We start from the raw sequence: 16,558 nt of genomic DNA, 5'->3' as shown, positions 1-16,558 counted from the left end.
CACACCCAGGCTGCACCCTGAGCCCTGCCAAGTTGGAACTTTGCTCGCCAGGTGGGCTGAATGGCATGACTGTGTCAGGGGAAAGAAGGACCTAGGAGGCCTTCCGGGAACTGCCACGACATAGCAGTGCTCAGGAAAAGGCAGTCTCCTTTCTGTAGGCCGGATGCACACTGGAGTTTCCGCTTGAGGCAAGGAAGCTCAGCTAGGTGATCCCTGGCTGAAGGCAAAGCAGAGAGTTTTTCAGTGGAGCGCTGGCCCCATCTGCTGGCCGACAAGCATGGGAGGAGAAACCTCGCTGCAAATGAGTTCCTGAAGTGCTTTCCAAGCAGGAGGCAGCATGGCTGCAATAGTTTAGAAAGTCCTGCTTAGGACTACCCTCTGGCAACAGGGTGGGTGCCAAGGGCATGTGGGTTGGAGGGTGCTCAGAAGTCGCAGGGGAGGCTTTGGGCACCCGGTGCTCTCTGATGGAAAACACTGCAGGCCCGAGCATCCATGAATTCCTGCAAGGCTTTGGAGTGGGAAAGCTGTGCTTAGCAGAAGGCTCCCTGCCAAGTGCTGCAGGCCTTTGTGGATGCTGAAGCAGCAGCTGCCTTGCAGGCTGCTGGTCCAGGGGCGTGTGTGCCCAGGTCCAGAGTGCTGTAGGAGGAGCTCCTAGCAAGGGGCGAGCAAGCACCTTGTTTCCTTGGCATAGACTGGCCTGTGCACCCTGAGGCCTGCAGACGTGCAGACAGCGCAGGCAGCAAGGGCTTGTGGCAGGCAGATAAGGGGCAGCAGGCGTCTCACTTGAAAGTGGGCTCATGACTCTCTTGTTCTCCGGCCCCTGTGGCCGTGTGCAAGCACAGCCTCTGGACCTGCAGCTTCTGAGCAGTGCAAGAGACACACAGGAAACACCCAGGTGCCTTCTCTAGTGAACGGTGTTCCATCAAGGTCCTGCTTGCTGGCAGGGGCCTAGGCCAGCACAGGTCCTAGGGAGGCCAGGCTGAGGCTGGGATGGGTCCCGACCTAGCAGTGCTCAGGGCAAGCCTGGGACTGGAGGCCAGGCTGCAGGCTCATTCCAGCTTGGGCCTGGAGCAGAAAGCCTTCAGCTAGGACTTCCATGGGGTATAGTCAGCACAGTGGTTTTTGCCTGAAATCCATGTTCCTCACTCAGAGCCCCCTGCCTTTCAGCACACACTCCCTAGAAGTGTGTTCCTGAGGCAGTTCGACAGTTGGGGAAGTGGAGGCTCTCCCAGCATTGGAGGTCTGCCTAGAACCTTGCTCTGGCTGCAAAGAGGATTCCCTGCACCTCTGGCACTGGGGTGAGATTTTCTGCACACAGGAGACACTTGGCACACACAGTGTTTCCCCATGGAAAGCACTGTGAGGAAGAATCTCTGCCAGGGATGCATGGCACTCTCCCATCGAAGCCCTCCATGCAGCAAGCTGTCATGGACTCGAGTGCAGGCCTTGGTGGCTGGAGAGACTGCAGCTCCTCTGGAGGCTCTGGGGCAATTGGCACACCCCTCCAAGGAAATGAGGCTTGTGGGATGAGCACTTTGCAAAGAATTGCAAGCAGCCTGCTCCTTTTGATGAGACACATGTGTGGGGAGAGAGACTTGACAGCAGAGAAGAAGCAAGAGGGCAATGAGGGATTGGATTTGCATGCAGCTTGGAGGCTCCATATCTCCTGCTTCGCAAGCAGGGAGTGCCAGGTCTGCCCATCATGCTCCATTACCAGCTGGGCACCCAGTTTCAGGATCTGCCCTTTCCCAGCCATGAAACCACACCCAGGCTGCACCCTGAGCCCTGCCAAGGGGGACCCTTGCCCGCCAGGTGGGCTGAATTGCATGACTGTGTCAGGGGAGAGAAGGCCCTAGGAGGCCTTCAGGGAACTGCCTCAACATAGCCCCGCTCAGGAAAGGCACTCCTCTTTCTGTGACCGGATGCACAATGGAGTATCTGCTTGAGGCAAAGAAGCTCAGCTAGGCGATCCCTGGCTGAAGGCAAAACAGAGAGTTTTTCGGTGGAGCGCTGGCACCATCTGCCGGCCGACAAGCATGGAAGGAGAATCCTCACTCCAAATGAGGTCCTGAGGAGCTTTCCAAGCAGCAGGCAGGCTGCCTCCAGAAGCTTAGAGAGTCCTGCTTCGGACTATCCTCCGGCAACAGAGTGGGTGCCAAGGGCATGTGGGTTGGAGGGTGCTCGGAAGCTGCAGGGGAGGTTTTCAGCATCCAGTGCTCTCCGATGGAACACACTGCAGGCGCGAGCATCCATGAACTCCTGCAAGGCTTTGGAGTGGGAAAGCTGTGCTTAGCAGAGGGCTCCCTGCCAAATGCTGCAGGCCTATGTGGATGGTGAAGCTGCAGCTGTCTTGCAGTCTGCTTGTCCAGAGGTGCGTGTGCCCTGGTCCAGAGTGCTGTAGGAGGAGCTCCTAGCAACGGGAGAGCAAGCACCTTTTTTCCTTGGCATAGAATGGCCTGTGCACACAGAGGCCTGTCAGCAGTGAAGACAACGCAGGCAGCAAGAGGGGTGGCAGGCAGCTAAGTGGCGGCAGGCGTCCTGCTTGAAAGTGGGGTCATGACTGTTTTGTCCTCAGGCCCCAGTGTCCACGTGCACACACTGTCTCTGGACCTGCAGCTTCCGAGCAGTGCAAGAGAAACACAAGCAACACCCTGGGGCCTTCTCGAATGAACGGTGCTCCATCGAGGTCCTGCTGGCTGGCAGTGGCCTAGGCCAGCAAAGGCCCTAGGGAGGCCATGCTGAGGCTGGGATGGTTCCTGACCTAGCAGTGCCCAGGGCAAGCCTGGGACTGGAGGCCAGGCTGCAGGCTCATTCCAGCTTGGGCCTGGTGCAGAGAGCCTTCAGCTAAGACTTCCATGGGGAATGGTATGCGTAGTGATTTTTGCCTGCAATCCTCGTTCCTAACTCTCGCCAAACAGCCTGTTAGCCCACACTTGCTAGACGTGTGTTCCTGAGGCAGTTGGACAATAGGGCAAGTGGAGGCTCACCCAGCATGGGACGCCTGCCTTGCACATTGCTCTGGGTGCAAAGAGGATTCCCTGCACCTCTGGCACTGGGGAGAGCATTTCTGCACACAGGAGACACTTGGCAAACACAGTTTCTCCCCTCGGAAAGTACTGTGAGAAAGAGTCGCCATCCCGGATGCATGGCACTCTCCCTTCGAAGCCCTCCATGCAGCAGGCTTTCATGGACTCGGCTGCAGGCTTTGGTAGCTGGAGACACTGCAGCTCCTCTGGAGGCTCAGGGGCAATTGGCACACCCCTCCAAGGAAATGAGGCTAGTGTGATGAGCTCTTTCCAAAGAATGGCAAGCAGCCTGCTCCTTTTGATGAGACACATGTGTGGGGAGAGAGACTTGACAGCAGAGAAGAAGCAAGAGGGCAATGAGGGATTGGATTTGCATGCAGCTTGGAGGCTCCATATCTCCTGCTTCGCAAGCAGGGAGTGCCAGGTCTGCCCATCATGCTCCATTACCAGCTGGGCACCCAGTTTCAGGATCTGCCCTTTCCCAGCCATGAAACCACACCCAGGCTGCACCCTGAGCCCTGCCAAGGGGGACCCTTGCCCGCCAGGTGGGCTGAATTGCATGACTGTGTCAGGGGAGAGAAGGCCCTAGGAGGCCTTCAGGGAACTGCCTCAACATAGCCCCGCTCAGGAAAGGCACTCCTCTTTCTGTGACCGGATGCACAATGGAGTATCTGCTTGAGGCAAAGAAGCTCAGCTAGGCGATCCCTGGCTGAAGGCAAAGCAGAGAGTTTTTCGGTGGAGCGCTGGCACCATCTGCCGGCCGACAAGCATGGAAGGAGAATCCTCACTCCAAATGAGGTCCTGAGGAGCTTTCCAAGCAGCAGGCAGGCTGCCTCCAGAAGCTTAGAGAGTCCTGCTTCGGACTATCCTCCGGCAACAGAGTGGGTGCCAAGGGCATGTGGGTTGGAGGGTGCTCGGAAGCTGCAGGGGAGGTTTTCAGCATCCAGTGCTCTCCGATGGAACACACTGCAGGCGCGAGCATCCATGAACTCCTGCAAGGCTTTGGAGTGGGAAAGCTGTGCTTAGCAGAGGGCTCCCTGCCAAATGCTGCAGGCCTATGTGGATGGCGAAGCTGCAGCTGTCTTGCAGTCTGCTTGTCCAGAGGTGCGTGTGCCCTGGTCCAGAGTGCTGTAGGAGGAGCTCCTAGCAACGGGAGAGCAAGCACCTTTTTTCCTTGGCATAGAATGGCCTGTGCACACAGAGGCCTGTCAGCAGTGAAGACAACGCAGGCAGCAAGAGGGGTGGCAGGCAGCTAAGTGGCGGCAGGCGTCCTGCTTGAAAGTGGGGTCATGACTGTTTTGTCCTCAGGCCCCAGTGTCCACGTGCACACACTGTCTCTGGACCTGCAGCTTCCGAGCAGTGCAAGAGAAACACAAGCAACACCCTGGGGCCTTCTCGAATGAACGGTGCTCCATCGAGGTCCTGCTGGCTGGCAGTGGCCTAGGCCAGCAAAGGCCCTAGGGAGGCCATGCTGAGGCTGGGATGGTTCCTGACCTAGCAGTGCCCAGGGCAAGCCTGGGACTGGAGGCCAGGCTGCAGGCTCATTCCAGCTTGGGCCTGGTGCAGAGAGCCTTCAGCTAAGACTTCCATGGGGAATGGTATGCGTAGTGATTTTTGCCTGCAATCCTCGTTCCTAACTCTCGCCAAACAGCCTGTTAGCCCACACTTGCTAGACGTGTGTTCCTGAGGCAGTTGGACAATAGGGCAAGTGGAGGCTCACCCAGCATGGGACGCCTGCCTTGCACATTGCTCTGGGTGCAAAGAGGATTCCCTGCACCTCTGGCACTGGGGAGAGCATTTCTGCACACAGGAGACACTTGGCAAACACAGTTTCTCCCCTCGGAAAGTACTGTGAGAAAGAGTCGCCATCCCGGATGCATGGCACTCTCCCTTCGAAGCCCTCCATGCAGCAGGCTTTCATGGACTCGGCTGCAGGCTTTGGTAGCTGGAGACACTGCAGCTCCTCTGGAGGCTCAGGGGCAATTGGCACACCCCTCCAAGGAAATGAGGCTAGTGTGATGAGCTCTTTCCAAAGAATGGCAAGCAGCCTGCTCCTTTCAATGAGACACACGTGTGGGGAGAGATGCTTGGCAGCAGAGAAGAAGCAAGAGGGCAGCCAGGGAGGGATTTGCACACAGCTTGAAGTCCCCAGACCTCCTGATTCGAAACCAGGGAATGCCAGCTCTGCCTGTCAGGCCCCATTCCCTAGTGGGCACCCAGATTCAGGATCTGCCCTTTCCCAGCTATGAAACCACACCCAGGCTGCACCCTGAGCCCTGCCAAGTTGGAACTTTGCTCGCCAGGTGGGCTGAATGGCATGACTGTGTCAGGGGAAAGAAGGACCTAGGAGGCCTTCCGGGAACTGCCACGACATAGCAGTGCTCAGGAAAAGGCAGTCTCCTTTCTGTAGGCCGGATGCACACTGGAGTTTCCGCTTGAGGCAAGGAAGCTCAGCTAGGTGATCCCTGGCTGAAGGCAAAGCAGAGAGTTTTTCAGTGGAGCGCTGGCCCCATCTGCTGGCCGACAAGCATGGGAGGAGAAACCTCGCTGCAAATGAGTTCCTGAAGTGCTTTCCAAGCAGGAGGCAGCATGGCTGCAATAGTTTAGAAAGTCCTGCTTAGGACTACCCTCTGGCAACAGGGTGGGTGCCAAGGGCATGTGGGTTGGAGGGTGCTCAGAAGTCGCAGGGGAGGCTTTGGGCACCCGGTGCTCTCTGATGGAAAACACTGCAGGCCCGAGCATCCATGAATTCCTGCAAGGCTTTGGAGTGGGAAAGCTGTGCTTAGCAGAAGGCTCCCTGCCAAGTGCTGCAGGCCTTTGTGGATGCTGAAGCAGCAGCTGCCTTGCAGGCTGCTGGTCCAGGGGCGTGTGTGCCCAGGTCCAGAGTGCTGTAGGAGGAGCTCCTAGCAAGGGGCGAGCAAGCACCTTGTTTCCTTGGCATAGACTGGCCTGTGCACCCTGAGGCCTGCAGACGTGCAGACAGCGCAGGCAGCAAGGGCTTGTGGCAGGCAGATAAGGGGCAGCAGGCGTCTCACTTGAAAGTGGGCTCATGACTCTCTTGTTCTCCGGCCCCTGTGGCCGTGTGCAAGCACAGCCTCTGGACCTGCAGCTTCTGAGCAGTGCAAGAGACACACAGGAAACACCCAGGTGCCTTCTCTAGTGAACGGTGTTCCATCAAGGTCCTGCTTGCTGGCAGGGGCCTAGGCCAGCACAGGTCCTAGGGAGGCCAGGCTGAGGCTGGGATGGGTCCCGACCTAGCAGTGCTCAGGGCAAGCCTGGGACTGGAGGCCAGGCTGCAGGCTCATTCCAGCTTGGGCCTGGAGCAGAAAGCCTTCAGCTAGGACTTCCATGGGGTATAGTCAGCACAGTGGTTTTTGACTGAAATCCATGTTCCTCACTCAGAGCCCCCTGCCTTTCAGCACACACTCCCTAGAAGTGTGTTCCTGAGGCAGTTCGACAGTTGGGGAAGTGGAGCCTCTCCCAGCATTGGAGGTCTGCCTAGAACCTTGCTCTGGCTGCAAAGAGGATTCCCTGCACCTCTGGCGCTGGGGTGAGATTTTCTGCACACAGGAGACACTTGGCACACACAGTGTTTCCCCATGGAAAGCACTGTGAGGAAGAATCTCTGCCAGGGATGCATGGCACTCTCCCATCGAAACCCTCCATGCAGCAAGCTGTCATGGACTCAAGTGCAGGCCTTGGTGGCTGGAGAGACTGCAGCTCCTCTGGAGGCTCCGGGGCAATTGGCACACCCCTCCAAGGAAATGAGGCTTGTGGGATGAGCACTTTGCAAAGAATTGCAAGCAGCCTGCTCCTTTTGATGAGACACATGTGTGGGGAGAGAGACTTGACAGCAGAGAAGAAGCAAGAGGGCAATGAGGGATTGGATTTGCATGCAGCTTGGAGGCTCCATATCTCCTGCTTCGCAAGCATGGAGTGCCAGGTCTGCCCATCATGCTCCATTACCAGCTGGGCACCCAGTTTCAGGATCTGCCCTTTCCCAGCCATGAAACCACACCCAGGCTGCACCCTGAGCCCTGCCAAGGGGGACCCTTGCTCGCCAGGTGGGCTGCATTGCATGACTGTGTCAGGGGAGAGAAGGCCCTAGGAGGCCTTCAGGGAACTGCCTCAACATAGCCCCGCTCAGGAAAGGCACTCCTCTTTCTGTGACCGGATGCACAATGGAGTATCTGCTTGAGGCAAAGAAGCTCAGCTAGGCGATCCCTGGCTGAAGGCAAAACAGAGAGTTTTTCGGTGGAGCGCTGGCACCATCTGCCGGCCGACAAGCATGGAAGGAGAATCCTCACTCCAAATGAGGTCCTGAGGAGCTTTCCAAGCAGCAGGCAGGCTGCCTCCAGAAGCTTAGAGAGTCCTGCTTCGGACTATCCTCCGGCAACAGAGTGGGTGCCAAGGGCATGTGGGTTGGAGGGTGCTCGGAAGCTGCAGGGGAGGTTTTCAGCATCCAGTGCTCTCCGATGGAACACACTGCAGGCGCGAGCATCCATGAACTCCTGCAAGGCTTTGGAGTGGGAAAGCTGTGCTTAGCAGAGGGCTCCCTGCCAAATGCTGCAGGTCTATGTGGATGGCGAAGCTGCAGCTGTCTTGCAGTCTGCTTGTCCAGAGGTGCGTGTGCCCTGGTCCAGAGTGCTGTAGGAGGAGCTCCTAGCAACGGGAGAGCAAGCACCTTGTTTCCTTGGCATAGAATGGCCTGTGCACACAGAGGCCTGTCAGCAGTGAAGACAACGCAGGCAGCAAGAGGGGTGGCAGGCAGCTAAGTGGCGGCAGGCATCCTGCTTGAAAGTGGGGTCATGACTGTTTTGTCCTCAGGCCCCAGTGTCCACGTGCACACAGTGCCTCTGGACCTGCAGCTTCCGAGCAGTGCAAGAGAAACACAAGCAACACCCTGGGGCCTTCTCGAATGAACGGTGCTCCATCGAGGTCCTGCTGGCTGGCAGTGGCCTAGGCCAGCAAAGGCCCTAGGGAGGCCAGGCTGAGGCTGGGATGGTTCCTGACCTAGCAGTGCCCAGGGCAAGCCTGGGACTGGAGGCCAGGCTGCAGGCTCATTCCAGCTTGGGCCTGGTGCAGAGAGCCTTCAGCTAAGACTTCCATGGGGAATGGTATGCGTAGTGATTTTTGCCTGCAATCCTCGTTCCTAACTCTCGCCAAACAGCCTGTTAGCCCACACTTGCTAGAAGTGTGTTCCTGAGGCAGTTGGACAATAGGGCAAGTGGAGGCTCACCCAGCATGGGACGCCTGCCTTGAACATTGCTCTGGGTGCAAAGAGGATTCCCTGCACCTCTGGCACTGGGGAGAGCATTTCTGCACACAGGAGACACTTGGCAAACACAGTTTTTCCCCTCGGAAAGTACTGTGAGAAAGAGTCGCCATCCCGGATGCATGGCACTCTCCCTTCGAAGCCCTCCATGCAGCAGGCTTTCATGGACTCGGCTGCAGGCTTTGGTAGCTGGAGACACTGCAGCTCCTCTGGAGGCTCAGGGGCAATTGGCACACCCCTCCAAGGAAATGAGGCTAGTGTGATGAGCTCTTTCCAAAGAATGGCAAACAGCCTGCTCCTTTTGATGAGACACACGTGTGGGGAAATATGCTTGGCAGCAGAGAAGAAGCAAGAGGGCAGCCAGGGAGGGATTTGCACACAGCTTGAAGTCCCCAGATCTCCTGATTCGAAACCAGGGAATGCCAGCTCTGCCTGTCAGGCCCCATTCCCTAGTGGGCACCCAGATTCAGGATCTGCCCTTTCCCAGCTATGAAACCACACCCAGGCTGCACCCTGGGCCCTGCCAAGTTGGAACTTTGCTCGCCACGTGGGCTGAATGGCAAGACTGTGTCAGGGGAAAGAAGGACCTAGGAGGCCTTCCGGGAGCTGCCACGACATAGCAGTGCTCAGGAAAAGGCAGTCTCCTTTCTGTAGGCCGGATGCACACTGGAGTTTCCGCTTGAGGCAAGGAAGCTCAGCTAGGTGATCCCTGGCTGAAGGCAAAGCAGAGAGTTTTTCAGTGGAGCGCTGGCCCCATCTGCTGGCCGACAAGCATGGGAGGAGAAACCTCACTGCAAATGAGTTCCTGAAGTGCTTTCCAAGCAGGAGGCAGCATGGCTGCAATAGTTTAGAAAGTCCTGCTTAGGACTACCCTCTGGCAAGAGGGTGGGTGCCAAAGGCATGTGGGTTGGAGGGTGCTCAGAAGTCGCAGGGGAGGCTTTGGGCACCCGGTGCTCTCTGATGGAAAACACTGCAGGCCCGAGCATCCATGAATTCCTGCAAGGCTTTGGAGTGGGAAAGCTGTGCTTAGCAGAAGGCTCCCTGCCAAGTGCTGCAGGCCTTTGTGGATGCTGAAGCAGCAGCTGCCTTGCAGGCTGCTGGTCCAGGGGCGTGTGTGCCCAGGTCCAGAGTGCTGTAGGAGGAGCTCCTAGCAAGGGGCGAGCAAGCACCTTGTTTCCTTGGCATAGACTGGCCTGTGCACCCTGAGGCCTGCCAGACGTGCAGACAGCGCAGGCAGCAAGGGCTTGTGGCAGGCAGATAAGGGGCAGCAGGCGTCTCACTTGAAAGTGGGCTCATGACTCTCTTGTTCTCCGGCCCCTGTGGCCGTGTGCAAGCACAGCCTCTGGACCTGCAGCTTCTGAGCAGTGCAAGAGACACACAGGAAACACCCAGGTGCCTTCTCTAGTGAACGGTGTTCCATCAAGGTCCTGCTTGCTGGCAGGGGCCTAGGCCAGCACAGGTCCTAGGGAGGCCAGGCTGAGGCTGGGATGGGTCCCGACCTAGCAGTGCTCAGGGCAAGCCTGGGACTGGAGGCCAGGCTGCAGGCTCATTCCAGCTTGGGCCTGGTGCAGAAAGCCTTCAGCTAGGACTTCCATGGGGTATAGTCAGCACAGTGGTTTTTGCCTGAAATCCATGTTCCTCACTCGGAGCCCCCTGCCTTTCAGCACACACTCCCTAGAAGTGTGTTCCTGAGGCAGTTGGACAGTTGGGGAAGTGGAGGCTCTCCCAGCATGGGAGGTCTGCCTAGAACCTTGCTCTGGCTGCAAAGAGGATTCCCTGCACCTCTGGCGCTGGGGTGAGATTTTCTGCACACAGGAGACACTTGGCACACACAGTGTTTCCCCATGGAAAGCACTGTGAGGAAGAATCTCTGCCAGGGATGCATGGCACTCTCCCATCGAAACCCTCCATGCAGCAAGCTGTCATGGACTCAAGTGCAGGCCTTGGTGGCTGGAGAGACTGCAGCTCCTCTGGAGGCTCCGGGGCAATTGGCACACCCCTCCAAGGAAATGAGGCTTGTGGGATGAGCACTTTGCAAAGAATTGCAAGCAGCCTGCTCCTTTTGATGAGACACATGTGTGGGGAGAGAGACTTGACAGCAGAGAAGAAGCAAGAGGGCAATGAGGGATTGGATTTGCATGCAGCTTGGAGGCTCCATATCTCCTGCTTCGCAAGCATGGAGTGCCAGGTCTGCCCATCATGCTCCATTACCAGCTGGGCACCCAGTTTCAGGATCTGCCCTTTCCCAGCCATGAAACCACACCCAGGCTGCACCCTGAGCCCTGCCAAGGGGGACCCTTGCTCGCCAGGTGGGCTGAATTGCATGACTGTGTCAGGGGAGAGAAGGCCCTAGGAGGCCTTCAGGGAACTGCCTCAACATAGCCCCGCTCAGGAAAGGCACTCCTCTTTCTGTGACCGGATGCACAATGGAGTATCTGCTTGAGGCAAAGAAGCTCAGCTAGGCGATCCCTGGCTGAAGGCAAAACAGAGAGTTTTTCGGTGGAGCGCTGGCACCATCTGCCGGCCGACAAGCATGGAAGGAGAATCCTCACTCCAAATGAGGTCCTGAGGAGCTTTCCAAGCAGCAGGCAGGCTGCCTCCAGAAGCTTAGAGAGTCCTGCTTCGGACTATCCTCCGGCAACAGAGTGGGTGCCAAGGGCATGTGGGTTGGAGGGTGCTCGGAAGCTGCAGGGGAGGTTTTCAGCATCCAGTGCTCTCCGATGGAACACACTGCAGGCGCGAGCATCCATGAACTCCTGCAAGGCTTTGGAGTGGGAAAGCTGTGCTTAGCAGAGGGCTCCCTGCCAAATGCTGCAGGTCTATGTGGATGGCGAAGCTGCAGCTGTCTTGCAGTCTGCTTGTCCAGAGGTGCGTGTGCCCTGGTCCAGAGTGCTGTAGGAGGAGCTCCTAGCAACGGGAGAGCAAGCACCTTGTTTCCTTGGCATAGAATGGCCTGTGCACACAGAGGCCTGTCAGCAGTGAAGACAACGCAGGCAGCAAGAGGGGTGGCAGGCAGCTAAGTGGCGGCAGGCATCCTGCTTGAAAGTGGGGTCATGACTGTTTTGTCCTCAGGCCCCAGTGTCCACGTGCACACAGTGCCTCTGGACCTGCAGCTTCCGAGCAGTGCAAGAGAAACACAAGCAACACCCTGGGGCCTTCTCGAATGAACGGTGCTCCATCGAGGTCCTGCTGGCTGGCAGTGGCCTAGGCCAGCAAAGGCCCTAGGGAGGCCAGGCTGAGGCTGGGATGGTTCCTGACCTAGCAGTGCCCAGGGCAAGCCTGGGACTGGAGGCCAGGCTGCAGGCTCATTCCAGCTTGGGCCTGGTGCAGAGAGCCTTCAGCTAAGACTTCCATGGGGAATGGTATGCGTAGTGATTTTTGCCTGCAATCCTCGTTCCTAACTCTCGCCAAACAGCCTGTTAGCCCACACTTGCTAGACGTGTGTTCCTGAGGCAGTTGGACAATAGGGCAAGTGGAGGCTCACCCAGCATGGGACGCCTGCCTTGAACATTGCTCTGGGTGCAAAGAGGATTCCCTGCACCTCTGGCACTGGGGAGAGCATTTCTGCACACAGGAGACACTTGGCAAACACAGTTTTTCCCCTCGGAAAGTACTGTGAGAAAGAGTCGCCATCCCGGATGCATGGCACTCTCCCTTCGAAGCCCTCCATGCAGCAGGCTTTCATGGACTCGGCTGCAGGCTTTGGTAGCTGGAGACACTGCAGCTCCTCTGGAGGCTCAGGGGCAATTGGCACACCCCTCCAAGGAAGTGAGGCTAGTGTGATGAGCTCTTTCCAAAGAATGGCAAACAGCCTGCTCCTTTCGATGAGACACACGTGTGGGGAAATATGCTTGGCAGCAGAGAAGAAGCAAGAGGGCAGCCAGGGAGGGATTTGCACACAGCTTGAAGTCCCCAGATCTCCTGATTCGAAACCAGGGAATGCCAGCTCTGCCTGTCAGGCCCCATTCCCTAGTGGGCACCCAGATTCAGGATCTGCCCTTTCCCAGCTATGAAACCACACCCAGGCTGCACCCTGGGCCCTGCCAAGTTGGAACTTTGCTCGCCACGTGGGCTGAATGGCAAGACTGTGTCAGGGGAAAGAAGGACCTAGGAGGCCTTCCGGGAACTGCCACGACATAGCAGTGCTCAGGAAAAGGCAGTCTCCTTTCTGTAGGCCGGATGCACACTGGAGTTTCCGCTTGAGGCAAGGAAGCTCAGCTAGGTGATCCCTGGCTGAAGGCAAAGCAGAGAGTTTTTCAGTGGAGCGCTGGCCCCATCTGCTGGCCGACAAGCATGGGAGGAGAAACCTCACTGCAAATGAGTTCCTGAAGTGCTTTCCAAGCAGGAGGCAGCATGGCTGCAATAGTTTAGAAAGTCCTGCTTGGGAGTACCCTCTGGCAAGAGGGTGGGTGCCAAAGGCATGTGGGTTGGAGGGTGCTCAGAAGTCGCAGGGGAGGCTTTGGGCACCCGGTGCTCTCTGATGGAAAACACTGCAGGCCCGAGCATCCATGAATTCCTGCAAGGCTTTGGAGTGGGAAAGCTGTGCTTAGCAGAAGGCTCCCTGCCAAGTGCTGCAGGCCTTTGTGGATGCTGAAGCAGCAGCTGCCTTGCAGGCTGTTGGTCCAGGGGCGTGTGTGCCCAGGTCCAGAGTGCTGTAGGAGGAGCTCCTAGCAAGGGGCGAGCAAGCACCTTGTTTCCTTGGCATAGACTGGCCTGTGCACCCTGAGGCCTGCCAGACGTGCAGACAGCGCAGGCAGCAAGGGCTTGTGGCAGGCAGATAAGGGGCAGCAGGCGTCTCACTTGAAAGTGGGCTCATGACTCTCTTGTTCTCCGGCCCCTGTGGCCGTGTGCAAGCACAGCCTCTGGACCTGCAGCTTCTGAGCAGTGCAAGAGACACACAGGAAACACCCAGGTGCCTTCTCTAGTGAACGGTGTTCCATCAAGGTCCTGCTTGCTGGCAGGGGCCTAGGCCAGCACAGGTCCTAGGGAGGCCAGGCTGAGGCTGGGATGGGTCCCGACCTAGCAGTGCTCAGGGCAAGCCTGGGACTGGAGGCCAGGCTGCAGGCTCATTCCAGCTTGGGCCTGGTGCAGAAAGCCTTCAGCTAGGACTTCCATGGGGTATAGTCAGCACAGTGGTTTTTGCCTGAAATCCATGTTCCTCACTCGGAGCCCCCTGCCTTTCAGCACACACTCCCTAGAAGTGTGTTCCTGAGGCAGTTGGACAGTTGGGGAAGTGGAGGCTCTCCCAGCATGGGAGGTCTGCCTAGAACCTTGCTCTGGCTGCAAAGAGGATTCCCTGCACCTCTGGCGCTGGGGTGAGATTTTCTGCACACAGGAGACACTTGGCACACACAGTGTTTCCCCATGGAAAGCACTGTGAGGAAGAATCTCTGCCAGGGATGCATGGCACTCTCCCATCGAAACCCTCCATGCAGCAAGCTGTCATGGACTCAAGTGCAGGCCTTGGTGGCTGGAGAGACTGCAGCTCCTCTGGAGGCTCCGGGGCAATTGGCACACCCCTCCAAGGAAATGAGGCTTGTGGGATGAGCACTTTGCAAAGAATTGCAAGCAGCCTGCTCCTTTTGATGAGACACATGTGTGGGGAGAGAGACTTGACAGCAGAGAAGAAGCAAGAGGGCAATGAGGGATTGGATTTGCATGCAGCTTGGAGGCTCCATATCTCCTGCTTCGCAAGCATGGAGTGCCAGGTCTGCCCATCATGCTCCATTACCAGCTGGGCACCCAGTTTCAGGATCTGCCCTTTCCCAGCCATGAAACCACACCCAGGCTGCACCCTGAGCCCTGCCAAGGGGGACCCTTGCTCGCCAGGTGGGCTGAATTGCATGACTGTGTCAGGGGAGAGAAGGCCCTAGGAGGCCTTCAGGGAACTGCCTCAACATAGCCCCGCTCAGGAAAGGCACTCCTCTTTCTGTGACCGGATGCACAATGGAGTATCTGCTTGAGGCAAAGAAGCTCAGCTAGGCGATCCCTGGCTGAAGGCAAAACAGAGAGTTTTTCGGTGGAGCGCTGGCACCATCTGCCGGCCGACAAGCATGGAAGGAGAATCCTCACTCCAAATGAGGTCCTGAGGAGCTTTCCAAGCAGCAGGCAGGCTGCCTCCAGAAGCTTAGAGAGTCCTGCTTCGGACTATCCTCCGGCAACAGAGTGGGTGCCAAGGGCATGTGGGTTGGAGGGTGCTCGGAAGCTGCAGGGGAGGTTTTCAGCATCCAGTGCTCTCCGATGGAACACACTGCAGGCGCGAGCATCCATGAACTCCTGCAAGGCTTTGGAGTGGGAAAGCTGTGCTTAGCAGAGGGCTCCCTGCCAAATGCTGCAGGTCTATGTGGATGGCGAAGCTGCAGCTGTCTTGCAGTCTGCTTGTCCAGAGGTGCGTGTGCCCTGGTCCAGAGTGCTGTAGGAGGAGCTCCTAGCAACGGGAGAGCAAGCACCTTGTTTCCTTGGCATAGAATGGCCTGTGCACACAGAGGCCTGTCAGCAGTGAAGACAACGCAGGCAGCAAGAGGGGTGGCAGGCAGCTAAGTGGCGGCAGGCATCCTGCTTGAAAGTGGGGTCATGACTGTTTTGTCCTCAGGCCCCAGTGTCCACGTGCACACAGTGCCTCTGGACCTGCAGCTTCCGAGCAGTGCAAGAGAAACACAAGCAACACCCTGGGGCCTTCTCGAATGAACGGTGCTCCATCGAGGTCCTGCTGGCTGGCAGTGGCCTAGGCCAGCAAAGGCCCTAGGGAGGCCAGGCTGAGGCTGGGATGGTTCCTGACCTAGCAGTGCCCAGGGCAAGCCTGGGACTGGAGGCCAGGCTGCAGGCTCATTCCAGCTTGGGCCTGGTGCAGAGAGCCTTCAGCTAAGACTTCCATGGGGAATGGTATGCGTAGTGATTTTTGCCTGCAATCCTCGTTCCTAACTCTCGCCAAACAGCCTGTTAGCCCACACTTGCTAGACGTGTGTTCCTGAGGCAGTTGGACAATAGGGCAAGTGGAGGCTCACCCAGCATGGGACGCCTGCCTTGAACATTGCTCTGGGTGCAAAGAGGATTCCCTGCACCTCTGGCACTGGGGAGAGCATTTCTGCACACAGGAGACACTTGGCAAACACAGTTTTTCCCCTCGGAAAGTACTGTGAGAAAGAGTCGCCATCCCGGATGCATGGCACTCTCCCTTCGAAGCCCTCCATGCAGCAGGCTTTCATGGACTCGGCTGCAGGCTTTGGTAGCTGGAGACACTGCAGCTCCTCTGGAGGCTCAGGGGCAATTGGCACACCCCTCCAAGGAAGTGAGGCTAGTGTGATGAGCTCTTTCCAAAGAATGGCAAACAGCCTGCTCCTTTCGATGAGACACACGTGTGGGGAAATATGCTTGGCAGCAGAGAAGAAGCAAGAGGGCAGCCAGGGAGGGATTTGCACACAGCTTGAAGTCCCCAGATCTCCTGATTCGAAACCAGGGAATGCCAGCTCTGCCTGTCAGGCCCCATTCCCTAGTGGGCACCCAGATTCAGGATCTGCCCTTTCCCAGCTATGAAACCACACCCAGGCTGCACCCTGGGCCCTGCCAAGTTGGAACTTTGCTCGCCACGTGGGCTGAATGGCAAGACTGTGTCAGGGGAAAGAAGGACCTAGGAGGCCTTCCGGGAGCTGCCACGACATAGCAGTGCTCAGGAAAAGGCAGTCTCCTTTCTGTAGGCCGGATGCACACTGGAGTTTCCGCTTGAGGCAAGGAAGCTCAGCTAGGTGATCCCTGGCTGAAGGCAAAGCAGAGAGTTTTTCAGTGGAGCGCTGGCCCCATCTGCTGGCCGACAAGCATGGGAGGAGAAACCTCACTGCAAATGAGTTCCTGAAGTGCTTTCCAAGCAGGAGGCAGCATGGCTGCAATAGTTTAGAAAGTCCTGCTTGGGACTACCCTCTGGCAAGAGGGTGGGTGCCAAGGGCATGTGGGTTGGAGGGTGCTCAGAAGTCGCAGGGGAGGCTTTGGGCACCCGGTGCTCTCTGATGGAAAACACTGCAGGCCCGAGCATCCATGAATTCCTGCAAGGCTTTGGAGTGGGAAAGCTGTGCTTAGCAGAAGGCTCCCTGCCAAGTGCTGCAGGCCTTTGTGGATGCTGAAGCAGCAGCTGCCTTGCAGGCTGCTGGTCCAGGGGCGTGTGTGCCCAGGTCCAGAGTGCTGTAGGAGGAGCTCCTAGCAAGGGGCGAGCAAGCACCTTGTTTCCTTGGCATAGACTGGCCTGTGCACCCTGAGGCCTGCCAGA

The sequence above is a fragment of the Hippopotamus amphibius genome, chromosome 2 (assembly GCF_030028045.1).
Source record: "Hippopotamus amphibius kiboko isolate mHipAmp2 chromosome 2, mHipAmp2.hap2, whole genome shotgun sequence".
Taxonomy (NCBI): domain Eukaryota; kingdom Metazoa; phylum Chordata; class Mammalia; order Artiodactyla; family Hippopotamidae; genus Hippopotamus; species Hippopotamus amphibius.
This window is presented reverse-complemented; position numbering follows the sequence as displayed.